General features: G+C 51.0%; 1 long non-coding RNA gene across 1 annotated transcript; it reads left to right on the forward strand.

The window, feature by feature from the left end:
- Positions 1-388: 388 nt before the first annotated feature.
- Positions 389-1,453, forward strand: LOC142359042 (uncharacterized). The gene is made up of 3 exons (XR_012762067.1): positions 389-1,148; positions 1,243-1,295; positions 1,387-1,453. It is a non-coding gene; the product is annotated as an uncharacterized LOC142359042 (long non-coding RNA).
- The last annotated feature ends 6,140 nt before the right edge of the window (positions 1,454-7,593 follow it).

Here is a 7,593-nt window from a genome sequence, read left to right on the forward strand (position 1 = left end):
GTAGTGCAGGGGAGAGGGCTGTGCAGGAGCGGGCCCCTTTGGGCACATGAAGGGACCGGGGTTCCCTTCATCCTAGGACTAGCATGGGCAGGGCAGTTCCAGCCCGTGTCGTCGGTGCTATGTTGTTTTTGCGGTGTGTCTCGCGTCGCAGACCTTCCTCTGGTCTCGACCTGCTTGTTTCTCTTTGCACTCAGGAAGCTCATCGTGTGCCTCCGTGCCATACTTGGGGTCTCGAATGCACGGACTCATCGGCGTAGTGCCATTTCAGCTCTTGTCTTCTTGCCTTAAAGCATAAAGTGCGGATCAGTCTTGCATCTGTCTTTTGTGGCGTCATTTCAGGCTGCGGCAGCAGCTCTTTTCTCTTCAGGTCCGTTTTTATGGACCGTGGGACTTGTTCCCTGCATCCTTACGCTCTTAGGTCTTGAAGCCGGGCTTCTCGCACATCCATCGTCTCCGTTTTGACCGTAACTTCTTGTAACAGAGCGTTCTGTTGTAACGTGGTTTTCCGGGCTGCCGTGGAGCCTCCTCGCTCTGGGCCACTGCGGCCCTGTCGGTCTCCTTGTCCGACAGCGTCTCCCGTCAGGGAATCATTCTTCTTGCGGAGAGTTTTCTCTCTTCTTGAATCCCATTGTTTGTGGTGTTGTGAGTAATGTTGGTGTGTCCCTGTGTGTGTTTGGCTTGAAGCTGCCCTGCCCTGCCCAGGGGTGTAGAGTCAGGGGTAGGTGTCATAGCAACAAGAGGCTGCGGTTAAGAGGTCGACAGGGCTAGACCGTTTAGGCAGGGGCTAGGAAGCGAGCTCAGATGAAGCGGCCGTCGGCAGACAGTGTGGACTGTCATTTGAACAGTGTTTTACGGAGGTGATGGGAGTCGTGTGGGAAGGGCTGATCATCAGCAGCAAAGCAGAATAAATGTTGACGGTGGTAAGGCCGATGCATGGGGGGGCCTTTGAGTTTGGCCCTTTATTCCTTTATGTAATGGCAGGCTGTTTTTTGGAGTCTAGGCGCTATTCCCAAATGGAATCAATACATTCGGAATTGTTAATGTCTTAAGCATCATATGGGTGACTCGTTCAATATTTATTTCAGGTGCCAGGGAACAAGATGGGCACCAAAGACCAACGGAGGCGCCGAGCAGAGCGTCATAAGGAGGTGGGTTGGCACACGGTGTAGAAGGGAATACGTGATTAGCGGCTATAGGACTACCTTACAGTTGGTGTTTTGTTTTTTTTTTCCAATATTGTAGGCGCAAAGCAACGAGCGAAGCACGAGATCGGCTCAAGGGGTGACTCGGGCAAGGTGAGCACGGACTAGTAGGCTGAAGCAGCAGTTATTTTTCTGGTGCACTGTTGTTGGTGAAATTATCATCGTCGGTGTTTGTGTTTTCCAGGCGGTACCTGAGCCTCAGCATGGGAACACGTAAAAGTCAGGGGCAACATCGGTGAGCAGCCAAGGTAACGGAGCAGGAGGTGGGAATCGGTGTGGCAGGCTTTGGTTCTGGGCAGTATCTCAGCACGTGTCTTCTGGTTGTTTTTTTTGTAGGTGCCACACGTAGTCCTGAAGGGGCAAAGCAGCATGCTGTCAAGAAGTCTGAGAAGGTGAGGCAGTTGTGGACGAGGTCAGTGTGTAAGAGCAAAGTGTTGCGCAGCAACTCAGCGAGACGTGTCTCTCTTGGTTTTGCAGGGGCTGCGTGGGCCGCCGTTGGCATTGGAGAAGCTCTTGAGGTGAGCCGGGGTGGCAGCGAGGAGCGCAGGGCAGGTGACTCGTCACAGGTGCAATGATCCTTTTGTGTGTCTCGGCATCTTAGGTTGCAGAGGCGATTACGGCTACAGCGTCCGACTCTGGAAGGAGCAGGTTGAGCAGCAGAGCATCCTGGCGCTTCCGAGGAAGGGATTGCTGCGGAAGAGGTTGGTCTTGGCCAGCGTGATGCTTACTGTCAGCACCACGTGTGGTATGTGATGGCCTCGTCTTTTTTTTCTTTTTCAGGTGACAAAGCAGAACTGTTGACTGCAGGAGCATCCCAGTAAGCCAACGCGCTTGTTGTCGAGGATGGACTCAGACTCCCGGCCCTTCAAAAGCTAAGTGGACGGACTGGGGCTGGGAAGGGTCTGGAGGGAAGGGACCGCAGTTGGGCATTGCGGGCAGGACTTGTCAAGGTAGTGCAGGGGAGAGGGCTGTGCAGGAGCGGGCCCCTTTGGGCACATGAAGGGACCGGGGTTCCCTTCATCCTAGGACTAGCATGGGCAGGGCAGTTCCAGCCCGTGTCGTCGGTGCTATGTTGTTTTTGCGGTGTGTCTCGCGTCGCAGACCTTCCTCTGGTCTCGACCTGCTTGTTTCTCTTTGCACTCAGGAAGCTCATCGTGTGCCTCCGTGCCATACTTGGGGTCTCGAATGCACGGACTCATCGGCGTAGTGCCATTTCAGCTCTTGTCTTCTTGCCTTAAAGCATAAAGTGCGGATCAGTCTTGCATGTGTCTTTTGTGGCGTCATTCCAGGCTGCGGCAGCAGCTCTTTTCTCTTCAGGTCCGTTTTTATGGACCGTGGGACTTGTTCCCTGCATCCTTACGCTCTTAGGTCTTGAAGCCGGGCTTCTCGCACATCCATCGTCTCCGTTTTGACCGTAACTTCTTGTAACAGAGCGTTCTGTTGTAACGTGGTTTTCCGGGGCTGCCGTGGAGCCTCCTCGCTCTGGGCCACTGCGGCCCTGTCGGTCTCCTTGTCCGACAGCTTGTCTCATGCGGCAGGCATTGTTCCTAGGGAGAGTTTTTTCTCTCTTCTTTGAATTCCATTGTTTGGTGTTGTGTGTGATGTTGGTGTGTGCCTGTGTGTTTGCCTTGGAACTGCTCTGCCCAGGGCAACCAGGGAACCCGTAAATGGCAGGGGCAGGGTGGATGAGCAGCCAAGGTACTGGAGCAGGAGATTGGGATTGATGCAGGCGAGCTTTGGTTTTGGGCAGTATCTCAGCACGCTCTGTTTGCTTTGATTTTATTGCAGGTGCTGCACATAGCCTGGTAGGAGCACAGCAGCATGCTGACATGAGGTCCGAGAAGGTGAGGCAGTTGTGGGCCGGGTCAGCCTGTGAGAGCAAAGAATTGTGCAGCAACCGAGCGAGGGGTGTGTCTCTTGGTTTTGCAGGGGCTGTGCGGGCCTCCTTTGGCATTGGACAACTGTTTGAGATGAGCGTGGGCGGCAGCGAGGAGGAGCGCGGAGAGGGTGACTTTTCATAGGCATAATGGCGATTGAGTGTCTCTCGGTATCTCAGGTTGCAGAAGCGACAATAACTGCAGCGTCTGACTCTGGAACGAGCAGGTGAGCGGATCACCCGGGTGCTTTTGAGGAGGGGGTTTTTGCGGAAGAGGTTGGTCTCGGCCAATGTGATGCTTCCTGTCAGCTCTCTTTCTGGATTGTCATCTCTGCCTCGTTATGGGCTTAGGTCTTAAATCCTGGCTTCTCCAAACTCCGTATCGGTTTTCACCGCCATCTGCGACTGCGTCGTTTTGCAGCGTTTTGTGTTCTTTCGCGCTGTATTACTACGCCTCGTATCACCTGTCGTGTGAGTGTCTCACACTGAATAGTCCTTTAGTACGTGTTGTATTGCAGCGCTCTATTTGTATTGAATTGTGTGGCCCTGTATTTTTTCTCATAGCACTGTATTTTTATTTGTATTGCCTAGTATTGCTCTGTGTTGTTGTTGTGTTGTAGTGCTCTGTATTTGAATGTTTATGTCAATGTTTCGGCGCATTGCACTGCAGCACTCGCTACTTGCACGGCCCGATATCGGAGACCGTCTTGCCTTGTATGTACTCGTTTTGTGATGTGGAGCTCTGTATTTGAATATGTGTAGGCTTGTATAGCCATGTCATTTTTTTGTCTCGGGGATCTGTGTATTAGATCTGGCATTGCATTTTTTCTCTGTACCGGTCTCGGATTGCAGCGCTCTGTACTTGTAGCGAGCAATACCCGGGATCGTCTTGAATCGCATGGCTCTGTACCGTGTTTTGTGTTGCATCGCATCAATCTGTGCTTGTATCAAATGTTACCAGAGAGCCTCCCGCTTTGTACGATGCCGTATTGTGTTTTTTAATGCAGCACTCTGTACTTGATTAAGCTCTGTATTGTTGTTGTGTTGTAGTGCTCTGTATTTGAATGTTTATGTCAATGTTTCGGCACGTTGCACTGCAGCACTTGCTACTTGCACAGCCCGATATCGGAGACCGTCTTGCCTTGTATGTACTCATATTGTGTTTTGTAATGTGGAGCTCTGTATTTGAATATGTGTAGGCTTGTATAGCCATGTCATTTTTTTGTCTCGGGGATCTGTGTATTAGATCTGGCATTGCATTTTTTCTCTGTACCGGTCTCGGATTGCAGCGCTCTGTACTTGTAGCGAGCGATACCCGGGATCGTCTTGAATCGCATGGCTCTGTACCGTGTTTTGTGTTGCATCGCATCAATCTGTGCTTGTATCAAATGTTACCAGAGAGCCTCCCGCTTTGTACGATGCCGTATTGTGTTTTTTAATGCAGCACTCTGTACTTGATTGAGCTCTGTATTGTTGTTGTGTTGTAGTGCTCTGTATTTGAATGTTTATGTCAATGTTTCGGCACGTTGCACTGCAGCACTTGCTACTTGCACAGCCCGATATCGGAGACCGTCTTGCCTTGTATGTACTCATATTGTGTTTTGTAATGTGGAGCTCTGTATTTGAATATGTGTAGGCTTGTATAGCCATGTCATTTTTTTGTCTCGGGGATCTGTGTATTAGATCTGGCATTGCATTTTTTCTCTGTACCGGTCTCGGATTGCAGCGCTCTGTACTTGTAGCGAGCGATACCCGGGATCGTCTTGAATCGCATGGCTCTGTACCGTGTTTTGTGTTGCATCGCATCAATCTGTGCTTGTATCAAATATTACCAGAGAGCCTCCCGCTTTGTACGATGCCGTATTGTGTTTTTTAATGCAGCACTCTGTACTTGATTAAGCTCTGTATTGTTGTTGTGTTGTAGTGCTCTGTATTTGAATGTTTATGTCAATGTTTCGGCACGTTGCACTGCAGCACTTGCTACTTGCACAGCCCGATATCGGAGACCGTCTTGCCTTGTATGTACTCATATTGTGTTTTGTAATGTGGAGCTCTGTATTTGAATATGTGTAGGCTTGTATAGCCATGTCATTTTTTTTGTCTCGGGGATCTGTGTATTAGATCTGGCATTGCATTTTTTCTCTGTACCGGTCTCGGATTGCAGCGCTCTGTACTTGTAGCGAGCGATACCCGGGATCGTCTTGAATCGCATGGCTCTGTACCGTGTTTTGTGTTGCATCGCATCAATCTGTGCTTGTATCAAATGTTACCAGAGAGCCTCCCGCTTTGTACGATGCCGTATTGTGTTTTTTAATGCAGCACTCTGTACTTGATTTTGCATTGCGGTGCTCGTCTCTGTATCGGGCTGGCATCGCAGTGCTCCGTACTTGTATTGTCTGTTCTTGCAGACCGTCTAGCCTTGTATCGAGCGCCGTGATGAGTTATGTAACGCGGAGCTCTGTATGTACTTAATTTTGAATTGCATTGTATATCTCTGTGGGTCTTGCATTGCAGCGCTCTTTACGGACGCTCTCTGAGATGGTTAAGTATTGTACGGGCGTGTGTTGCGGATAGTCTCGTCGGTTACGTAAGAGCGCGTTGCATCGTATGACATTGATGTTGCCAGCGTTCTCCGGCTCGGTGTTTAAGCGCATACGGTATGGCATTGCGGTGTCAGGGTAGAGGTTGGAAGCGACTCGGAGGTCTTTATGCAGGCGAGACGGAGTCGAGCGGATCGCAATTGGATTGAGAGCTAGCACGAGGTAAACTCGTAGCTCGGCAACTGCTTTCCTATTGGCTTTGCAGGCACTTTGCAGCAAGCCTCCAGAAAGAGTTGAGAGGAGGTCTGAGGCGCAGCGTGACAGGCCTCCGCTGTCGGTCGCTTTGGCGCTCATTAGTTATTACGACGCTCTGGACTTCTGAAGCGTCACACAGGACTCTGACCGTTATCCTATGTTTTGGAACGGAGCTGCGGAGGGCTCCCTTAAATTCCGGCTGTGGCGTTTGTTAAGGAGGCTCGTGTTCTGTTTTTGCACGTGACAGAGAAGCGCCAGGTGCTTGTAGAGCATTGGGCGTATCGTCATAGTATTGCAATCGCAGCAGCTGTCAGTAGCACATATGCAGGGTGGAGTTATTGATGCGGCACCAGTGGAGCACATTTTATTTCCCGGAACGATGTGCCGGGGCAGTGCCACTAGTTTGATCTGGGATCACTTGCGCATTAGGCTAGTCCGCTTCGCGGCTTAGGCTTTACTAGCAGGCGTTTCCTCGCCGTCCGTTCTTGACGGTGATCCCAGGGTTTTATTTGCTGCGGCATCCTAGTTCCATTGTTTTTGAGTCGCAATAATCGATGGAGACTAAATGCCGCAATCCCCTGTCTTTTAGCCAAAGCCGAGGCGCTCTGAAGGCAGGGCACACCAGGGGGTCCCTGCCACATAGTGTCAGCATTGTTGTGTTTATTGAATGCGTGTGCTACGGAATGATGCTGTCAGGGTTAAATATGTTTATCCTTTCAGACGATACTGGTGGCTGAGTCTATTTTTTTTGAGATATGTAGGAATTAGGAAAACAGCGGTAAGAAAGAAAAAATAGCTGGCGGTGTTTTTTCTTTTTGCCTTCCTCCAGCTGGGTTTTTTTTTCCCCAGTCCCGGCCGCTCGGCGAGGTGATGTTTATCGCCAGCGTTTGGACCGCAGACAGGCTAGAGCTGGGGTTTTTGCAGACGCAGTGAATTTTGAGGCTCCCGGGAACAGCATTCCCGAGGAGCTCTGCAGACATTGGGTGACGGCCGGCTGGCAGGCAGGCAGCTGAACGGATGGGGTGAGCGTGCAGGGCGATTAGTGTGGTAGTTGACTGCCAGTGTTGTTGAGTGGTGTACGGTTGATGATTGTGTTTGTGTAGCGGGTTGTGTGTGGGCTTGAGTGGCGTACGGTTGATGATTGTGTTTCCGTAGCGGGTTGTATGTGGGCTTGAGAGGCCTTCTTTTCCAGAGATGTAGAAATAGCCAAAAAAAACTCAAACCATGTTAGAATAAAAAAAACCCCAGCTGGGGGATTTTTTTTTTCCTTCCCCCAGCTGGGTTTTTTTTTCCTCGGTCCCGGCCGCTCTGCGAGGCGACATTCATCGCCAATGTTTGGGCCGCGGGCAGGCTCGGGCCGGGGTTTTGGCAGGCAGGGTGAATTGTGCGGCTCCCGGGAACGGCGTTCCCGAGGAGTGCCACAGAGACAGGGCGACAGCAGGCAGGGGCCGAATGGATGGGGTGAGCATGTGGAGCGATTAGTGCGGTAGGTGACTGCACACTGTGTCTGACAGCGTGCGGTTGATGATTGTGTTTCCGTAGCGGGTTGTATGTGGGCTTGAGAGGCCTTCTTTTCCAGAGATGTAGAAATAGCCAAAAAAAACTCAAACCATGTTAGAATAAAAAAAACCCCAGCTGGGGGATTTTTTTTTTCCTTCCCCCAGCTGGGTTTTTTTTTCCTCGGTCCCGGCCGCTCTGCGAGGCGACGTTCATCGCCAAT

This window comes from Opisthocomus hoazin, unplaced genomic scaffold (genome assembly GCF_030867145.1).
Source record: "Opisthocomus hoazin isolate bOpiHoa1 unplaced genomic scaffold, bOpiHoa1.hap1 HAP1_SCAFFOLD_95, whole genome shotgun sequence".
Lineage (NCBI taxonomy): Eukaryota > Metazoa > Chordata > Aves > Opisthocomiformes > Opisthocomidae > Opisthocomus > Opisthocomus hoazin.